Here is a 23,286-nt window from a genome sequence, read left to right as displayed (position 1 = left end):
GAGAAGAGCTACCATGCCAAACTCAACCACAGACACAGAAAACAAACAAAACTCCACAAGGAAAAGAATATACTGTGAAACAATGCTAAGAGAAAGGATGTATTTATCAACATAGGAGAAGCAACAGGAAGAGCTGGACTCTTTACAAATAGCAAATCCTGTGCTACATTTTTCAGTACCTTAGGCCCTAAGTGAAGAGCTTTGAGCAACTGGGAATCTGAATGAGTACTTTGTCTGAACATTGAGCCATACTGATAAAGTATATTCTAGAGGGAGTAAGCATTTATAATGTAAGTATATTTCACCTGTAATTATGTGCAAAATAATGGAGACAGAAAACTGAAGAGGATTTTGTAATTACTTATGATAGTCCTTTGCAAATACATGCATAGCATATCATGGAAATCCGTTTTAAACTTCAATTAAATCCAACTTGGTCTTTAACTGTGGTAAAACCAAAAGTTACTTTTAATATTCCCTTTCATACTAACTTTCATCTAATATTTTTAATCTCTCTAGGTGTTGAAATAAGCAGCATGACTTATCTTCAGCTCTAACATGTCAAGATAAAAGGCTGAAGTATTTTAAATCAAAGAGTACATTTTAACCTAGCATTTACTCCATTTGTATCCATTTAGCTCCCCTTGGAATTAATATAGAAAAAATATTTTCAAAGACTTTCACCAACAGATAGATCTGAAACTGTAAATGTGTTCTGCATCTTGCACTAGGTGTAGTAGTGTAACAAGTATCTGTTGTGTTTACCTGAGTCACATCTGTTAAATCAGTAAGTACAGTGAGGTAGCAGACCTGATGACAAATGCATGGACTTGATAGTAAGGATGGCTTACATTCAGTATCCACTTCCATCATACACTAAGTGTGTGGTCTTAGGCAGATAATTCTCCATTTCCTCATGGACTAGAAATAAAATTAGTTTCCGATTCCTATCGTATCTTAGAGATTATTGCCGTGGGGATTAAAAGAAATCAAAATGGAAAGCACCAAACAAATGACAGGAACCCAGTGCGTGGGAACCAGAAAGCCAGCAGACCTATCAAACACTACAAAACTGTTCTGTGGAAGGGAAGTCTTGATAGAGAACAACCCACACAGGAACTTTTAACATATACCTTGGATTAATTAAATTTCCCATTGTTTGCTGCTTTTATAGCATAGATCACTCATACCTAAAAGAAGATATGCACATCTCACAGGTCTTAAGAGAACTGACAGACATAGTAGCACATGTAGAGGGCAGAGTCTGTGACCAAGAATCTAATTTGATAATGTTTATAATTTCCAGTTCAAAGATACTAGAAGTAACATTCCTTTGTGCCTAAGTTATAACACATCATTTTCTAAATACCACAATTCAGCACCAAACCCCAAATATGTGACTAATCCTACTTTTAAATTCCCTTTAGCTCTACCCCATTAAAATGATGTATTTTATACATTAAAAAAACAACAAAGCCAATATAAATTTAACCTCCTGCTATATAAATAACAGATAAAATAGGATGCTCATTTAGAATACAGGCAATAAATAAAATCAAGAAAGCTGGATTATATTTGTCTCAGGGTTTTAAGAAGTGAAAATTCTAAGAGAAAACATGATGGCTCCCTTGGAGAGAAACTGTCCATTTCTGACTAGAGCTCTTTCATACAACAAGAGTCTTAACTATCCCTCTCTAACACAAGTTTGTTCTTTGTTGCTTCAAGTCAATGCAGGGAGATAATGGAAGTCCTAAAAGCATTGTCAGACCATACATTTCCATATTATTTTCTGACTTGGATATTGTTTCTCTTTGGAATCTCTGAATTTAAAAAATGATTCAGATGAGAAAATGACAAGTCAACTTAATTTAAGGTAATCCATTTTATAAGTAACAGAACTGGTTTGAGATTCCATCCTGCATGCTTAAATATGTATCTCTCTGAATGTACATTTATTTGTGTGTTTGTGTATGTGTGCATGAATATGGATGGCTGAGTGTGCAAATATGTGTGGAGGCTACAGTCTGAAATCAGGCATCTTCCTCAGTTACTCTCCAACTCATTATAATTGTTATTTATTTTCTTGAGATGGGAGTCCCTCACTAAACCTGTTGTTCACTGATTGGTATCAGCTGACTGGCCAGTAAGCCCCTGGATCTTCCTGTTTCTGTCTTCAGCTGGGATTACAGGATTGCCGCACCATACTGAACTTGTATATGGGACCCGAGGACTAGAACTCAAGTCTTCATCCTTCCATAAGCAGCATTTTACAGACAGATCTCTCTCCAGCCCTACGGAGAAGCACTCTTGCTACATATAAATATTGCTAAGTGGAATAAAGGATTTTGTGTATGTTAACAATATAAATATACTACAATGGAAAGTAAGTTAAAAATTCAAAATTAATCTCTTTAAGAAGATAAATGAATAAAACAAACATTTCACTGTTGAATGTACTTGAAACCAAGATTTAGCCTACTTAGAATTTAACAACCCAGAAACAACATAATTAAGTATGGAAATTGAATAAATATATGTAAACCATACATAAGCTTCTGTGATTTTTAAATATCTTCTTGCAATCATATATGCAATCATAATGAATTAATTATAATTAATAACATAAAATATTACATGTGGTGGGCTGGTCTAGTCCTTCTACATGTCTAGCAATATCCCTAAATGAACCTGATTAGAAAAATTAGGTTCCTTTTAATAAAAATTAGGGAAAAGGCATGGTAAGTGAACATTTTGTTTTAACCCCCAAATTTTCAAAAACCTTAACAGAAACGATGACATATCTAACCATGAATGCTTGGAAAATTGAATATCCCTTTTCTAATTTTTACTAACAGAAACATATCTTCCAAAAATCACCTATAAGTATAAGGATTCCTTTAGGGAATTCTGTTTATTTTCTAATTCTTTCCTCAGAATCTAGTCTTCTCATGAAGCAACAACAACAACAACAATAACAACAAAATCCTTAACTTTAATTTTACTGATGATTTTAAATCACTAATTTCTACTTTTTATAAAGCAAGGCAGGTCAAAAGCATCAAGAAGAATTTTTAGTGGTAAGGATGTTGAAAATGTTTCAGAACAGTGATGGGAAGAGGCCAATATTACACCTTGCATTCTTCTGTGCTATTAGCCCTCTCTGAACTAAAACGTTCAATAAACATTCAAGGCAGCTTTGGAAAAAGACATTTAGATAGTGCACTGAAGCACTGCTAGTCTGGTGAGGCATGACAAGGAAAATCACATGACCTGGATAGCAGTCAAGACACTGAGGAAAATTCCTCAATGATCTCAATACAGAGAGCTCAAATTCTGACTATTTTATTGGGCAAAAGACAGACCCAGAGGTTCTAGGAAGTGGTGTTAACAGAGCTACTAAATTTAGGAAAAGATTAGCAATAGAATGAAAGAATTGTCCATATTGCCTTCCAACACTAATCAGTGAATGATAGTTCCTCTCCTTTCACATCTCCATCAGCATTTATTAGCTGTTTTATTGATCAGAGCAATTCTTACAGCAGAAAGATGCAATCTCAAAGTAGTTTTAAATTGCTTTCCGCTAATCACTAAGGATGTTTAAATTTTTCTGAGATGTAGCCATTTTCATGTCTTCCTTCTGAGAACTGTCTATTCAAATCCAGAGCCGACTTCCAACCTGATTCCTTGCATGTTTTATTACTATTTTTATTTCTTTTTATATTACAAGTATTAATCCTCTATATTATGTGCTGCTGGTAAAGTTCTTGCCTACTCTGTGGACTTCATCATTACTTGCCTCTTTTCTTGCACCAAAATTCTTCAGTTTTTTTTTGCGGTGCCATTAGGGAGTTGTCTTAATTCCAGGTGAATGGAATTCACTATATTTTCTAGGGTACTGCTTAGCTTCCAGCAATATGAGCACTTTAGTTTCTCACAACGTCTTACATCCATTTGGAGGCTTTTGTTTTGTTTTGTTTTATTTTTTGTAACAGGATGATAGACACAGGTCTAACTTCATTCTACACATGAAGAGCCAGTTTTCCCAGTACCAGTTGTTCAAGATGTTCTTTTCTCTGTGTTCAACCTCAGTGGAAATAAGTGTGGGGAATTCTCAGAAAGATAAAGTAGATGAGTTATATGTACCACTTCTTGACATATATATATATATATATATATATATATATATATATATATATATATATATATATATATATATATATATATAAACCTTGCTAGCCTGCTTCACAGATATCTGCTCTAGCTGTGCTCCCTGTTCTAGTCACAGTATCTAGGAAATGGAAAAAGCCTAAATGTCCCTCAACTGATGACTGGACAATGAAAACAAACTATATACATAAAATGAAATTCCACTTACCTACACAGAAAAATGAAATCATAAAAACTGCAGATAAGAAAGGACCTAGAAAAAGTTGTACTAAGAAAACACAGAACCTGAAAGACAAAGGCCATTGCCTCTTATCGGATACAAATCTTTAGAAAAACAATATATAACCTGGAACAACTTCAGAATCCAGGGAAATATAACGAACCTTTTTCGGGGATAGAGGATCTTTTGATAAGGAGATAGAGGGACACAAGGGCTAAGATGGGGAACATGGCAAAAACTGGAGCAGCAGACGTTAACTGAGGAGAAGGAAGAAAGGCCACACAGAGAGGAAGGGAAGGAACAGAAGCAAATAACACTAAGGATGCTTGAAAAGGCTATAAGGTATATATTACTTTATGTTTACTTGAAATACATAACATAGACAAATATATACTAGTTTACGAGTATATGCACGTATACATGTTAAAAGAATTAATGCTGTTTGAGGTGATATTAAGAAAGTGTCTCTTAAAGAAAGGTCATCCAGAGACTGCCCCACCTTGGGATCCATCCCATATACAGTTACCAAAAGCAGACACTATTGTGGATGCCAACAGGTGTTTGCTGAATGAAAACTGATACAACTGTCTCCTGATAGGCTCTGTGAGAGCCTGACATATACAGAGGTGGATGCTCTCAGCCAACTACTGGAGTGAGCACGGGGTCCCCAATGGAGGAGCTAGAAAAAGCATTCCAAGAGCTGAAGGGGTTTGCGGCCCCATAGGAAGAACAACAATATGAACCAACCAGTACACCCAGAGCTCCCAGGGACTAAACCACCACCCAAAAAGTACACATGGAGTAACCCATGGCTCCAGCCTCATATGTAGCACAGGATGGCCTTGTTGGACATCAGTGGGAGGGGAGGCCCTTGGTCTGATGAAGGCTTGAGCCCCAGTGTAGGGCAAATGCCAAGACAGAGAAGTGGGAAAGGGTGGGTGGGTGGAGGGAACACCATCATTGAAGCAAGGAAAAGAGGGATGGGATAGGGGGTTTTCAGAGGGGAAAGCAGGAACGAGGATAACATTTGAAGTTTAAATAAAGAAAATCTAATAAATTTTTTTAAAACAGTGTCTCCAAATTCACACATACTCACATACATATATGCATATACATATATATTGTGTATATATATATATGCATTGAATTTTTTGTTAGTTTGAAGAAAACCTTAAAACATGTTTCTACTCACTCCTTTTTATATATTTTCAATTAATAAAGAACAGTTAGGATAATTTTAGATTCATATACAAAATGTGAATAAGTAAAAAGCATAACTCACACCTACTTCTTCACACATACAGACTCAAACACCCACCAACACCAGTACTACCACAAAAATAACAGCAACAACAAAATGACAGTAATCACATTCCAAAACAACAAAATTAACAGAAATCAATAAAACTATTCAGTGATGCCTCTCAACATCAATGATCCAATCTTCCCAAAAGACACTAACAGAATGGATGTAAAAACAGGATCCATCCTTTTAATGCATCTGAAAAACACACCTAAAAGTTTTAATATCTAACAAATAAACTTCAAACCAAAAGTAATCAAGAGGAGAGAGCAAAAGACAGTAATACTCATGAAAGAAAAAAAAATCACCAAGAGAACATTGCAGTTTTTCACATCTATTCTCAAACACAAGTACATTCAAGTTCATGAAAGAAACACTACTACAGCTTAAATCACATATTGACCTTCGAAAATTAGTTTGAAGGTCATCCAAACAAAAAGTAAACAGAAATGCTGGAGCTACCTGACATAATAAACAAATGGGCAGATATCCACAGAAAATTTCTCCCAAACATACAAGAATATACCTTCTTCTTAGCACCTTTTGGAACTTTCCCCAAAACTGACCACATACTTGGGCACAAAGCAAATCTCAATAGATGCAAAAAAAAAAAAAAAAATGACGTAACACCTGGTATACTACCAGACAAAAGCAGATTAATGCTGGATTTCAACAATAGAAACCCTACTAACTCATAGAAACTGAAAATCTTACTACAAAATGAAAAATAGGTCAAGACAGAAATTAAGAAAGAAATTAAAGATGTTCTAGAATTGAAAGAAAATGAATATACAACATATCCAAATTATTGAGACAAGATGGAGGAGAGTTCATAGCAGTAAGAAATTAAGCAAAAGAGAGAGATTGAGAGCGAGCGAGACCTACTAGTGACCTAACAGCACACCCAAAAGAGAGAGACTGAGAGAGATTGAGACCTACTAGTGACCTAACAGCACACCCAAAAGAGAGAGACTGAGGGAGATTGAGACCTACTAGTGACTTAATAGCACACCCAAAAGAGAGAGACTGAGAGAGATTGAGACCTACTAGTGACTTAATAGCACACCCAAAAGAGAGAGACTGAGAGCGAGCGAGACCTACTAGTGACCTAACAGCACACCCAAACGCCCTAGAGCAAAAAGAAAGCACACTCAAGATGAATAAACCGCAAGAAATAATTAAAGTCAGGGCCGAAATGATAAGATAACAGCAATAAAACAACACAAAGAATCAATGAAACAAAGAGTTGTTTTTTTTTTTTTTTAAGAAAATCAGTAAGACTGACAAACCCTTATACCAATTAACTAAAGGTAAAAAGAAAACAAATAAATTAACAAAATCATAAAAGAAAGGGGGACATAACACCAGACAGTAAGGAAGTCCACATCATCATACTGACATACTTTAAATACCTTACTCCAAAAAACTGGAATAGCTAAAAGAAATAGATAATTTTTCGATATAAATCATTTACCAAAGTTAAATCAAGAGCAGATAAAAATTTTAATATATCTATAGCCCCTAGTAAAACAGAAGCAGTCACTAAAAGCCTCCCAAGAAACAAAGAGAAAAAGAGTGAGTGCCAATCCTCCTTAAATTATTCCACAAAACAGAAACAGAAGGAACACTACCCAATTGACTTTATGAGGACACAGGTATCGTAATATCCAAAACACATAAAAACAGAAGAGAAAATTACAAAACACATTTTTTCATGAACACAGATGTATAATTCTTAATAAAATATTTCCAAACTGAATCCAAGAACATATCAAAAAGATCATTAATCATTATCAAGTAGGCTTAACCTCAGAGGTGTAGACACAGTTAAACATACATAAATCAATAAATATAATCCACCATATAAACAAGCAGAAAGACAAAAAACACATGATTTTCACATTAGATGTCAGAAAGGCCTTTAACAAAATCCAACAGCCCTTCCTGATCAAAGCCCTGGGGAGATTAGGGATACAAGCAGCACATGCAAACATAATAATGGCAATTTACCGCAATCCCAAAACCAACACCAAATTAGAGAAAAATTCAAAGCAATTCCACTAAAATTAGGAGCAAGATAATGTTGTCCTTTCACTCCATATCTTTTGATATATACTTTGAAGTACTGTATTTGAAGTATTAACAGAGCAAGAAGACAACTCAATGACATCCAAAGGGTACACATTGAAAAGAAAGAAGTTAATGTATCTTTGATAGTATACATAAATGAACTTAAAAACTCAACCACAACCTATAGGTGATAAATACTTTCATCAAAGTAGCTAGACACAGACCTAACTCATAAAAATCAGTAGCCCTTGTATATACAAATTGCAAACAGACTGAGAGACAAATCAAGAAAACAACACATTTCACAATAGCCATCAATAATACAAAATATCTTATGGTAATGCTAGTCAAGCAGGTTAACCAAAGACACATAACCTTCATCTTACCACATAGACACTTACTCAAACATGTTCACTGCTGCTCTATTCATAATAGCCTATACTGGAAACAACTTATAAGAATGAATAAAGATAATGTACATTTACACAGGAGTATTATCCAGCCATTTAAAAAAATGACATCATGAAGTTGTAGGTAAATTGCCAGAACTAGAAAAAAAATCATCACCTGTAGAAAACAGAATATGGTATGTATTCACTTATATGTGGATATTAGCTGATAAGTCAATTAATAATAGTCAAGCTACATAATCCACAAAACCACAGAGGTTAACTATAGAGTAAGGACTAAGGGTTTGGGGGTTGGGGTTGGGGACAAATAGATCTCCCTAGGAAAGGGAAATAGAACAGTTAGTTATGACTGGATCATGAATGGGTAGAATGAGAGGATCAGGCATGTACCGAGAGGATAAGGCAGGACAAGGGAGGGAATATAGGGACAGATGGAGAAAATAAAGGTGTAGTTCAGGGGTTGTATGGAAACAGAAAAAGTTTCTAAAATATGTATGTAAGTGAAGGCTATTTAAAAGAAACTGCTAATTAATGAGGGAGACATTGTCACCTAATGAAGATTCCAGTACTAAGACTGGTTTACATCTAATTGGGCTCTTGGCCAAAGGGGTCCCATGGGAACCCCCAAACAAACCACTGTTAGCAAGACTATAGGTTTCTCAAAAAATTCAAGATATTAACAAGTACACCGGAACTAGCAGAAATAGTGAAGTAGGGGGATTTGGATTGTTTTGTATTTTATACAATAATAGTGTGAAAATCCGTGTTCTAGAGGACCCTTAAAAGAAACACTAACAGAAACCGACAAATTCAGGAAATATCCACACCTTTTACATTACTATTACCCACTACAGCCTTTATCATCAGCAACTATTATCAAATGTATTTCCACCTATAATCCAAAGTCTTTTTAACGTTAAAGGGTGCCTGATGTTTCCACTTTGATGAGAAAAAGGAACCATTTTTTTTTTCTAGTGTACAAATTGTATGAAGTACACTGCTTTGAGTTTTGGGCAGAACAGAGCAATCTGCTGTATTCTAGTAGCACTAATTGGTTGCTGCCATGTGTCTATTAACACATGAGAGACTTGATAAATGAATATTTACCTATTAATTTTTTAGATACATGAAGTTTTACATAGCCACTTTAAAATTATTCAGTCTGCACTTTCTATAAAACACTATGGTGAACAACAGGCAACCCTGCCTGTACTGTTTTCCAAAAATTAATCTATGATTTTTATAATGTATTATCTCTTCTTAAAACAGTACCTTTCTTATTTATACAAATTTGCTACTATATTTAACTTTAGCCTTATGAACTGTATCCTGTTATTTAATCCACTTTTTAAACTGTACCCATAATTTAGTTCTTTGGTGAAAGAAAGAAAAAAAGACTTGCAAAATATTTAAAATGTAATGACCCAGTTTTTTCTTTCTTAAATACTGTTTTTATATTTTAATATTTTTAAACATTTAGGTACTTCATCTTAAAAAACATGATAAATCGAAGAGACATCAGTTAAAGAGGCTGGTTCATGACTATACTATTGAAACTGTAACCAAAGATCTTAGTGTGACATTATTAGTGTATTTATCATGTGTTTATCATTTTAAGTGCTACATTATCATGAAGTGACTGATAGGAAGTATGACCTAGTTACAACCAGTTGAACTTTCTGGTAACTGACAAAAACCATATGAAAGCAGTTCTTTAAGTATATTCTTTACAAAGTCCATCGAGTGGAAGACATCTGCTTTAAATGAAATTGTTAGGGTGTCCTTAGAACTGCTCAGTGAATAAGAACAAAGATGACAAAAAACATAGGCCTACTGATGGAACTAATAGGATCCAGTCAAATTCCAGCGAGATTACAATCAACTCACTCTCATTTATTGACCAGAGCCTTTCACTCTTACTGTTATCTTTTGTTATTTTGCTGTGCTAATTATTAAAGAGTGGCAAAATTGACTGGTCATATCAAGGACTTTGTGTCATGGTCAGCTAGTATACATGCATCCTTTTAAATGGTGAAACAAATGTAGTGCACTGAACACAATGAGTGAAATTTTAGAAATCATTTTGGAAGGTTTTATTCATTAAAATTATATTTTCACGATCCTTTCAAAAAATTTACTTCTTTAGATTCTAATCTGTATCATAGTCTTTAAAATTACCAAAACTATTCACTGTCTCCCTTCTGTTGGGGTTGGGGGTAATCAGGGCAGCCACTGGACCTCAGCTTGTGTGTTTTTTTTTTTTTTCTTCTAGCCCTGGCTGTCCAGGAACTCACTCTTTAGACCAGGCTGGCCTCGAACTCAGAAATCTGCCTGCCTCTGCCTCCAAGTGCTGGGATTAAAGGCGTATGGCACCATTGCCCAACAGGTTTAGGTTTTACAAGGGAAACATTATGACAGTCTGAGGACAGCCATTGATTTAGATATAGAGAGAATAGAAACTTCCATCAGTCACCTTCGAGAATCATTGACTTCATTATCAGAAGTAGTACTACAGAATAGGAGAGGATTAGACTTAACTTTTTCTCCAGCCAGGAGGGCTATGTGCTGCCTTAATTGAGGAGTGTTGCTTTTATATAGACAATTTTGGGGTTGTTAAAAGATTCAATGGCCAAGGTGAGAGAAGGGCTAGCCAAGCTGAAGAGAGAAAGTGAATAGAGTCAGGGCAGGTTCAAGTCTTGGTTTAACTCCTCCCTTGGTTAACCACCCTTATAACCATCTTGTTAGGACCCCTAATTGTTCTGCTATTGTTGACATTTGGACCCTGCATATTGAACAAACTTATAGCCTTCATAAAAGAGAGAATAGGAACAGTGCAGCTGATGGTTCTGTGCCAAAAATATGAAACCTTGAGGACAAGACCTGAAGAATATGAGCTAGTTAACCAAGATCCCTGACAGTAACTCCAGGATTGGAGCTTGAATTAGAAAAGGGGGAATGAGGGACCCTAAGGGCTTTTCCAAGCCCCATTACCCTCCTTCCTGCCTGGGATCAAGGCGAGGCCAAGTTTCATTCTCCAACCATAGGAACATTCTTAAGTAAAAAATTCTCAGAATGTACTGATAGTTACCTGACCCTCTGGAAAGTCCCAGGAAGAGTTCAAATGCATGTCATGCTTGCTAGCCAATAAATTTAAAGGTAAATATGCTTAGCCAGTACGTTTGAACTGTAACTTTGCTGATGTAACCTGTGCCCCTAAAAAGTATAAAAACTGCTTGTAATAGCCATTCATGGTTGCCTTCTTAGTAACTTGCCTAGAGGGACTGACTGAGGGTTGACCTTCCCCCGCAACCCTACTCCCACCTCATGCACTGGAAAATAAACCTCTTGGTTTTGCATGGAAAAAAAATACCAAAAATGTTTCTCTATTCAATCTTCAAATTAAGTAGAGAGTATACAAAAGTCCTGAAAATTCAATAGATCATGGAGTCATTCTGAGGGGAAAGTTTTCATATAAAGCAAGGAATGTGGCATTTGAATTAGATCTTGAAGAAGTTATGTTTTTTAGGTACAGGAAAGAAGACGGGCTTTTTCAAGCAGAAAATGTGAGTAAAGACAAAAGGATTGGACTGCTGGGTTCATATGTCTGTAGGTTTAGGGCATATTTCCCATGAAGGACATGATATAAAGTAAAACCAAGATGGCATACAAATAGCGAGACAGATTTAGAAAGACCCAAACACTGGTCACCTAAAGCTGTGAGTATCTGAAACTGAAAACAAAGAGAGCTTGAAGCTGGTCTGGAGGGCCTAGCAGGCTCAGTTGTAAAGTATAACTTACCTTGCAAGAGCTGGGGAGTCCACATACAAATTTGAATACAATAAAGACAAGATCATGTTCTAGGAAGACGGCTGTATTAAAAGCAAGAGATTGTATTACAACAATCCAGGAGAGTTATGGAATGTATCATATCCTTCTTCACTATGATTCTGGAAATGAAACCTATAATCTTCCATTTACAAAAAAACCCAAAACATGTGGCCAGATCATAGTCACACCTAGTAAATGCTGGACAAAGATCTGACCCTAAACACTTTGGAATTAAAGCATACAGCCACTCTGTTTTTAAATTGTCCTTTTCCAGGTGTTGCCACTCAAATGTTTGGCTACTAATATACAATGAGTTAAAACAAAACAAAAAACTATCTTGTGAAGATTTTAAGAAACAAGAATTCAGGAAGACGTTTCGCCAATAATAAATGATGAAATAAAGACAAGCATATTACTACTTAGAAAAAAGGAAATTACATATAGCAGTTCATCTTTCTACAATGGAGACAATTTTCAAATTTCTAATCAATAATGAAATATATATCCAACATTTTCAGAAGCCAAAATGCTATACAATATAGCAAATAGTTTTAACATGTTTTGAAATTAGTGTCCATGTACTCAGGTTAATAAAAGTCTAAACAAAAAAAAGCTGTTTATAAATCAACAGACTATGACCTATAGTCTAGTAAAGGAAGAAGGTGATATCAGAATATATAATGAAAAGTATTGTACATAAATGTCTTAGCATATCTTTAAACACATGTCACACAAAACACATGGAAACTTCACATGAAAAGACAGAACAAAATTACCTGTCATATGTAAGATATTCACCAGCTACTTTATAACACGTCAGTTTTCCTTTATGTATATTATATATTTCACATATATTTAAATTTTAATTAGTAAAAAGAATAATGAGAAAAAATATTATTGATGTGGAACATTATTTGCAATATCTACAAAGCTATGTACTAAAAGTCATTTTTTAAAATTCCCCATAAAGGGGGCACTTGATAAAGAAAGAAAATCCAAATAGCATCAGTTAGGAACACTTAATCTTTGCATTACAAAACACAATCAAATTTCCCAGTTTTATCCTTTGTATTGACCAAAATCTTGCTACACCATTAATATAAGTTCATTGCAATAGAATATTTAATACACTTTCATCTGGTTTCTTCAATTTGAGATAAAAAAAACTGAAAAAAATGAATTTTTATTACAGGTAACTATTACAGTAAGTTATGCCCATATCAACATTATGGTACATTTTACTGCAATAACAACAGCTGCAGCAACAACAATAACAAAAATGGTAACAACAAACTGATTATGGCTAGAGATGTACCTTAATTTCAGAATCACAGAAACTTGGTAACTGAGCATCAAACTGTACATCTGCAGTGACAACAACTAAGGAGTTGAAATTAGGGTTCATGAAATCTTAACAAGAAAAAAAGAGGGTAATGAGAATAAATATGACTGAGACACATTACGTACATGTATAAAGGACACTTCATATTAATCACAGAAAAAAAAAATCAACCAGGAGGAAGTCTTAAATCTGAACATCTATGCCCCAAATGCAAGGGCATCCACATTTGTAAAAGACATTCTACAAAAGCTGAAAACACACATTGAACCTCACACAGTAACAGTGGGAGACTTCAACACCCCACTCTCACCAATGTACAGATCACTGAAACAGAAAGTCAACAGAGACACAGTGAAACTAACAGAAGTTATGAAACCAAATGGATTTAACAGATATCTATAGAACACTATACCCTAAAACAAGAGAATATACCCTCTTTTCAGCACCTCACGAAATCTTCTCCAAAACTCACCATATAATCAGACACAAAATAAGTCTCAATAGATACAAGAAGATTGAAATAATCCCATGCATTCTATCAGATCACCACAGACTAAGTAAGGCAAAACCCCACATACTCAAGAAACTGAACAACTCTGCTCAATGATATTTGGTCGGGGAACAAATAAAGAATGAAATCAAAGACATTTTAGAATTCAATGAAAATGAAGACACATCATACCCAAACTTATAGGATGAAATGAAAGCAGTGTTAGGAAGGAAAATCATAGCACTAAGTGCCTTCAGAGAGAAATTGGAAAGATCTGATACAAACAACAGCACATCTAAAAGCTCTAGAATAGAAAGTTGCAAATACACATAGGAGGAGTAGAAGGGAGGAGAGAGTCAAACTCAGGAAAGAAATCAACCAGTTAGAAACAAAGAGAACAATACCAAGAATCAACAAGACTAATAGCTGATTCTCTGACAAAACCAAAAAGATAGGTAAGCCCTTAGCCAAGCTAACTACAGGATAAAGAGACAGTGTATGAAAAGGGAGACATAACAAGAGAAACTGAAGAAATTCAAAAAATCAACAAAACTTACTGCAAAAGACTATACAAAACTGGAGAATCTAGATGAAATGGATGATTTTCTACACATATACCATGTACCAAAGTTAAATCAACACCAGATAAACTATAACAGTGCCATACTACCTAAGGAAATAGAAATAGTCATCAAATAAATAACAGTGCCATAACACTCAAGGAAATAGAAATATTCATCAAATACCTCCCAACCAAAAAAAAAAAAAAAAAAAAAAAAAAAAGCCCAGGGCCAAATGGTTTTAGTGAAGAATTCTACCAGACCTCCAAGAAAGAGCTAATATCAATACTCCTAAACTACTCCACAAAACAGAAGGAACACTACATAATTCTTTCTATGAGGCCACAGTTACTCTGACACCTAATATGAAGACCCAACAAAGAAAGAAAACTTCAGGCCAATTTCATTGATGAATATAGATGTAAAAATACTCAATAAAATTCTCACAAATTGAATCGAAGAACACATCAAAACCATCATTCACTATGATCAAGTAGGCTTCATCCCAGGGTTGCAGGAATAGTTCAATATATGAAAATCTATCAACGTAATCCACTATATAAACAAACTCAAGAAAAAAGTCACATGACCATTTCATTACATGCAGAAAAAGCCTTCAACAACATACAACACCCCTTCATGCTACAAGTCTTGGAAAGATCAGGAAATCCTGGCACATACCTAAACATATTACAAGCAATATACTGCAAAGTAACAGTCAACATTAAATCAAATAGAAAGATACTTGAAGCAACCCCACTAAAATCAGGGACAAGACAAAGTTACTACTCTTTCCCTGTCTATTGAATATAGCATTTGAAGTTGTAGATAGAGCAATTAGACATCAGTAGGCGACCAAGGAGATACAATTTAGAAGGAAGTCAAAGTATCACTATTTGCAGATGATATGATAGTATACATAAGTGACCTCAAAAATTCCATCAGAAAACTCATACAGTTGATAATCAACTTCAGAAAAGTAGCAGATAAAATTAACTCAAATAAATCAGTAACCTTCCTTTTTACAAAAGATAAAGAAGGTGAAAAACAAATTAGAGAAACAACACTGTTCCCAATAGCCACAAATTGTATAAAATATCTTGGTGTACCTCTTACAAAGCAAGTGAAAGATACGTATGACAAGAACTTCAAATCCCTGAAAAAAGAAATCAAAGAAAACCTTAGAAGATGAAAAGATCTCCCATGCTCATTGATTGGTAGGATTAAAATGGCCATCTTAGCAAAATCAATCTACAGATTCTAGGCAATTCCCATCAAAATTCCAACACAATTCTTCATAGACATGGAAAGAACAATTCTCAAATTCAAATGGAAAAACAAAAACCCCAGGTTAGCCAAAAAATTTTGAACAATAAAAGAACTTCTTTGGGAATCACCATCTATGACCTCAACCTGTACTACAAAGCAACAGTGATAAAGACAGCATGGTATAGGTACAGAAAAAAGACAGGTCAATAAATGGAATAAAATCAAAGACCCAGAAGTAAGATCACATATCTATGGACTTTTGACAAGAAAATCAAAAACATACATTGGAAAAAAAGAAAGTATCTTCAGTAAATGGTGTGGGTCTAACTGGTGGTCAATATGTGGAAGAATACAAATTGATCCACATTTATCACCTTGCACAAAGTCCAAGTCCAAGTGGATCAAGGACCACAACATAAAACCAGATACAATGAATCTAATAGAAGAGAAAGTGACAAAAAACCTCAAACTCACTGGCACAAGGTGAAATTTCCTGAATAGAACACCAATGGCTCAGGCTCTAGGATCAACAATTGATAAATGGTATACCCCATGAAACTGAAAAGCTATTGTAAGTCAAAAGATACCATCTATAGGACAAATTGGTAACCTACAGATTGGGAAAAAAATCATCACTAGCACTACATACAATTGAGGGCTAATAACCAAAATATATAAAGAACTTAAGAAGTTAACCTCCAAAAAAACCAAATAACTCAATTATTATTATAAAAAATGGGGTGCAGAGCTAAACAGGAGAATTCACAACAGAGGAACCTTGAATGGCTGAGAAGTACCTAAGGAAATGTTCAAAGTCCTTAGCGATCAGGGAAATGCAATGAAAACAACCCTGAAATTCCAGCTTATACCCAATCAGAATGGCTAAGAACAAAAACTCAAGTGAAAGCACATGCTGGCAAGGATGTGGAGAAAGAGGAACATTCCTGGTGGGATTGCAAACTGGTAAAACTACTCTGGAAATCAATAAGGAGTTTCCTCAGAAAATTGGAAATAGTTCTATCTGAAGACTCAGCTATACCACTCTTGGGCATATTGCCAAAAGATGCCTCACCATACCACAAGGACACATGTTCCACTAAGTACATAGCAGCCTTATTTGTAATAGCCAGAAGCTGGGAAACAAAAACAAAAACACCCAGATGTCCCTGAACCAAATAATGAATACAGAAAATGTGGTTCATTTATGGAATGAACACCATGGAATACCTCTCAGCTATTAAAGATGAGGACATCATGAATTTTGAAGGCAAATGGATAGAACTAAAAAATATCATTCTGAGGTAACTCAGACCCCAAAAGGACATCATATGTACTCTGTGTTAAGTGGTTATTAGTCGAAAAGTAGTGAATATCTAGGATATCTCCTACAGACTGTACGAAGTTTAACAAGTAAAAAAGCCCAAGTGAGAATACTTCAATCTTACTTAGAAGCAGGGAGAAAATAATCAGGGGAGGCAGAGGAGGGAGAGACCTGGATGTGAGAGGAAAAGAAGAGGGGAAAAGGTACTGAGGAAGGAGAGTGACAGGAGAGAAGCCCAAAGGGCTAGGAAGAATGAATGGAAATAGGCAGACTCGGGGGTGGGGATTGGGGGGATGTTGGGTAACCCTCTAGAATGTACCAGAGACCCAGGAGGTGAGAGACTCTCAGGACTCAATGGGGATGTTCTTACCCAAAATGTCCAACATTGGGGAAAAGGAACTTGAAGAGTCCATCTCCAGTAGATAGGGCCTCAAGTGGACGAACTGGCTTACAAACCTACAGTCAAAATTTCTGATCCAGAATTGTTCCTGTCTAAAAGAACTCTAGGGACAAAAATGGAGAAGAGGCTGGTGAAAGGTGGCCCAATGACTAGCCCAACTTGTGATCCATCTCATGGAGGTGCACCAAGGCCTGACACTATTACTTATGCCATGGTGTGCTTACAGTCGGGAGCCTGGCATGGCTGTTCTCTGAGAGGCCCTACCAGCAGCTGATTGACACAGATGCAGATACTAACACCCAGCCACTGGATTGAAGTCATAGACTCTTATGGCTGAATTGTGGAAAGGATTGAAGAAGCTGAAGGAGAGGGCATAGGAAACGAGCAGTCTCAACTAACACAGACCCCAGGGAAGTCCCAGAGACCGAGCTACCAACCAGAAGCATACAGAGGCTGGTCCAAGGCCCCTGACACATCTATAGCAAAGATATGCCTGGTCTTGCCTCAGGTGGAGAAGGGAAGCTTAATACTGGAGTGACTTAAGGACTTAGGAATGGGGGGGGGGCTGGTTGGAGAGGAGGGGCATCTTCTTGGAGGCAAGGGGGAGGAGGGATAGGATGAGGAATTGTAGGAGGGGGGCAATGACTGGAATGTAAATAAATAAGTAAAAAAGTAATTTTTTAAGGTCAATCCAAGAGGTTGGTATATGTGTTTTAAAACATTAAGACAATAATTAATCTTTAAAAAATAAAAACAAAAAACCATACAAGGGTTTAGAAAATTAATGGTTCAGTAGGCAAAGTACTTATTGAGTACAATGAGAGAGGATGTGTGTTCAAATCCCCAGCACCAAGTAAAAGTTAGATAAAGTGTGTTTCTATAATCCAGTGCTAGAAGGAGAGAGGACTATCTCCAAAGCTTGCTGCATCAGTGAGCTCCAGATTCAGTGTGATTCAGTGCAGACTTTAAGCTTAAGTACAAAGTGGTGGGTTACTGCCACAATTCCGGCCACCATTACATCAGTACGCATATCCTATACTGCCGGACCAATCACTTTTGTAGCTCACTTTTTACTTTAGTAGCAAGGATACACTCTCAAGAGGCTACCTACGCTCCCAAAGATTGTTTCTCTCCACAGATAGATAGATAGATTAGATAGATAGATAGGTAGATAGATAGATAGATAGATAGATAGATAGATAGATAGACAGACAGACAGACAGACAGATAAGAAGGTAGGTAGATAGACTAAAAGGTAGGTAGGTAGGTAGATAGGTAGGTAGGTAGATAAAGAATATACACACACACAAGTAGAACTAAGAATACTCAGTAGACTTACAATAGCAAATGAAGTTGGGAAGTAAAAGGTATATGCAGAAGGGAAGGGGGGGCTTTGGCGGAAAGGGAAGGGAGTAGATTTTATCAAAACACATACACATACATGTACTATCAACAACTTTTAAAAATTTGGTTTTCTCAATGTAAAATAAATTAGAAAAAACAAACATGGAGAGTAATAGATGGCTACATATACAAGTATGTCCACCTGGATATATGCATACATGCATGCATACATTATGCACACAAAGCATATTCTAGAAATCAAAACCTAAGTAATTTTTTTTTTCCAGAACACTCTTGCCTTGTGATGACTTCCAATATATCTGGACATGTTCAGAGTCCTTCTCTTCTTCTAAAATGCCTTGCTCCATTCTTTCCTCCTGACTGAAAATTATACGATCCTTTTATAATCTCATTTTTATTTTATTACTTCTACAATTAGTTGACTAGGTTGCTATGTCATTCACACATACACACTCCCTCAGAGAGAGAGAGAGACAGGCAGAGAGAGAGAGAGAGAGAGAGAGAGAGAGAGAGAGAGAGAGAGAGAGAGAGAGAGAGAGAGAGAGAGAGTGAGTGAGTTTGGGAAGGCCAGAAGGCCAGAGTAAACACAAACAAACATAGAAGGGGAAGCAGAATATGAGAGAATAAGTGAATAAAAAATGTAGCTTTTTTTTTTTTTTAACTAGCTTATAAGGTTCCTAAACAGGTCTGGGGTTTTATTTTTTTATTATTTGCTTGTTTCATTTTTATTTTTTTGAATCATTCTCCTGTAACTCAGGCTGGCCTCAAACCTATGTAATCAGCATGACTGTAAAGTCCCAATTCCCCTGCCTCCGTTTCTTAACTGCTGTGATTATGGCCATGTACCATCATCATGCTTGGTTTACATAATGCTGGTGAAGAAACTCATAACCTAGAGCTTGCCAAGCAAACACTACCACCTGAACTCCTGATACAGCTCTTCATCAAAGCACTTTGAAACATAGTATATGTCAGGAGGTTCTCATCATCACTACCCCTGCTATCCAATACCACCTTGTCAGCCTTTCAGTCTCATTTCCTTTTTGTAAGACATGTATTCTCTTGCCACCCGTTTTTCCTCAGAACTTCCATATCACCCTCTCTGGACTTTAGTTTTTAGGCTTTACCCACACTTACACGTTCATGTGTATACACATGTACACACATGTACATACATACACACACCAGACTAGAATCCACATATAAGAGAGAATGAATTGTCTTCAGTTTAGATTATCTTACTTAGTTTATAAATAGAAATGTTCAATTCTTCAATACTGAAGGAGTGAAATGATTAAGCCCACAGAAGGAATCCTAATATAATTGGTTGAAATTGCTTTGTGATTTAGAAAGAAACCCAAGAATATAAATTCAGGCAGGGGAAAGTGAGTAGATTCTGCCACCTGAAACTTTTTTTTTTTTATGTCTAGTCTCTCCTGATATTTGTGACATAAGAAACACATTTTGATTAAAATAGAAATGTTCAGATAAATGCAAAAAAAAATACATCTTAGAATGCATATTATCCATAAACAACTCAAAGTGAGCCATGAAAAGAAATCCAAGCTCTTATTGTGCTAAGTTAGGGCACACAAAATAAACAGGATGCACTCAATTTCATGTCTTGTAGTAGTAGCAGTATCAGTAGTACCTGTATTACTAGTAGTAGTACTTATTGTACTGGCTTGCTTTCTGGCATCTTGATACAAGCTATAGTTAAGAGATAACTATTTTTTTCAAATGGGATATTCCTTTATACAATTGGGCTGTAGGTAAGCCTATAAGGCAGTTTTAGTGGTTGATTGTGGGAGAGCCTAGTCCATTGTGGGGCCAATGCAGAGTTGGTGGTCCTGAGTTCTATAAGCAGACTGATCATTCCAGGAGCAGTCAGAGCACTCCTCCATAGTCTGTGCATCAGCTCATGCTTCCAGATTCCTGTCATTTGAATTCTTGCCCTCAATGATCTTGATTACATGGTAATGTGAATGAAATAAAAACCTTTTCTCTCCAAATTATATTTGTTTATGGTGTTTCATCACAGCAATAGTAACCTGAAGACAAACTAGTACCAGATTTATGAGGTATTACTGCGACAGACCTGAGCATGTTGCTTTGGGGAGGATTTTGGAAGGATTTTGGAAGTTTGGACTAGGACAGTCATTGATTGAGTGTTGAGAGCTCAGTTGGCTATATAAGCTTAGAAGATAAAAAGTTTTGAGTGCAGTGCTCGCTAAAGACTCCTGGTTTGTGAAGTTTCAAACAAAAAAAAATTTTTTTTTGAGAGTCCCTTAAAAGACTCTGCCAGGTATGTTGCTATTTAGAGTTGAGAATATGTGGTTTGGTTAGGTGGGGCAGAATGCTTAAGGAGAGGTGACTAGTACCACTAAAGTAAAACATTTGCTTTGCTGGGATAATGGATACTGGTCAGCTGTAGCTAAGAAATTAGCAGTGACTTAGAGATGACCATCATCATGGAGTTGAAATCTTCTGGGAAGTGTTTCCTAAGAGCACAGCAACTGTGTTCCAGAGTTAGCCATGGTTGTACATTGTGCTGGCAGCCAGACTTTGGTAGGTTACGGTTTTGAAGGCATAAGGGGTCATGGAGAGCAGTGGAATTCTGGCACTGAGAGGCGATGGGTAAAGGTAGCAGTTGAAGCTCCAAGATTGAAGGGGTCAACGAAGAAAAGCTGAGGCTTAGCACCATAACCAGAACACAGGATAGGCTGCCGGTCAAAGTGCAGTCCAATTATAGCACGAGATGCAATAGTCGAGATCCCAGTACCATGAGATGACCAACAAAAACAGCAGGAACAGTGGACTGGAATCGCGTCTAGAAGACAAGCTGTGTGTGCTACAGAGGGCAGAGCTCAAGAAGTGATCAAAGCCCTCTACAAGAGTTCAGAAGATTTGGAGTAGACCTACACACTGGATACTGAGTTATCTGCAGCTGGAATTTGGTTTGCTTCATTCCGATTGTGACTGATTCTTCTCTTAACATTAAAAAAATTATTTAACTCATTTACTTTATATGAGTTCAAAATTGAGACACATTGAATTTTAAGACTTTGGATTTTAAAAGAGTGGATATTTTAGAGAGGCTGGATTTTTAAGTGTTTGATTTTTCAAGACCATGGGACTTCATGTTTGTAAAATGTTTTATATTGTAATGTCAATATTAATGGGTGATCTTGGGGATGATCAAGAAAGGAAAGGTTGTGGTTTAACAGTGAGAAGTTCGTGTGACATTAAACAAGTCAGCTGTGCTAGTTAGTTTTATGCCAATTTGACACAGCTATAGTCATGTTAGAGACCTTAATCTCTATTTTCTTAATTCAGAAAACACCTCCAAAAGATTGGGCTGCCTGCAAGCCTGTATGGCATTTCCTTAGTTAGTGATCAATTGTGGGAGGTTTCAGTCCATTGTGGGTGGGGCCACCAGTGGGTTGGTGGTTCTGGGTTCTATAAGCACACTGATCAAGCCAGGGAGACAAAGCCAGTAAAAGCCCCTGCGTGACTTTTGCATCAGCTCATGCTTCCAGATTCCTGCCCTGATTGAATTATTGTTCTTACTGCTTTTGAAAATGAACTGTGTTATGGAACTGTGAGTGAAATAAAACCTTTCCTCTTCAAGTTGCATTTGTTCATGGTGTTTTATTCCAGGATTCACTGTGTTCTCAGTTTCCTAATGTGTATTCTTTCCCCGCTTACTAAAGAGCCAGAAACCTGATATACATATATGTACCTTCCTCAATCACTATTTTCTTTTCTCTTTCCTTCCTTCCTTTTTCTTTTGTTTAGCAAGGTCTGCCTGTACTTGGAGCTCACTGATTTGGTTAAACTGGCTGCCCAGCATTCTCCCAGGATTCTCCTGTCTCCAGTGAATAATTACATGTATAGACTACTATGTGCAGCTTTTTAATGAGGGTTCAGAGATCAAATTTAGGTTTACATAGTTGGGCAGCAAGCACTTCACTAATTGAAAAAAAATCTCAGCCCCCCCAAATAATTCTCTGTTGTTGCTTGTTGTTTGGCAGGTTCTGACTATGTTACACTGACTAGGCTGGAGCTCAGTTTATAGAGCAGTCTTGCCTAGATAGCAGCGGTCCACCTGGCTCTGCTTTCCAAATATTGGGATTAATAATATATACCTTTACTCCCAGCCCCCAAACAGTATTTTTGAGTCAAATTGTCAAGTACTCCTTTGTAAACACTGAAATAGGTGATTAACAGAACAGAAATTAATATGCATATTAATTCACTAACTCCTCCTAATTCAAGGCATTTAAATTGGTTATAAATATTTTTCAATAGTATAAAAAGTACTATGAAGAACATTCTTATAAGTTGAGGTAACTAGAGACAATCATATTAAGGGATCTAAGCGATCAGAGAAAGATAAATATATTCTCTTTCTTATGTGGATCCTATAGTATGCACATACAAAATCACACATGAATGTATGACATAAAAGCAGAAATGAAAAAACTGGGTGGGGCACCAACTCTCAAGCCGTGTGTCATGACTCCTTTGGGCCCACCCTT

General features: G+C 36.3%; 1 protein-coding gene across 7 annotated transcripts in view; it reads right to left on the bottom strand.

Annotated features, from left to right (window-relative positions):
• Window positions 1-23,286, bottom strand: part of Phf14 (PHD finger protein 14) — a 171,877-nt gene that overhangs the window by 47,171 nt on the left and 101,420 nt on the right. The window lies entirely within an intron of this gene.

The sequence above is a fragment of the Mastomys coucha genome, unplaced genomic scaffold (assembly GCF_008632895.1).
Source record: "Mastomys coucha isolate ucsf_1 unplaced genomic scaffold, UCSF_Mcou_1 pScaffold20, whole genome shotgun sequence".
NCBI lineage: Eukaryota > Metazoa > Chordata > Mammalia > Rodentia > Muridae > Mastomys > Mastomys coucha.
This window is presented reverse-complemented; position numbering and strand designations above follow the sequence as displayed.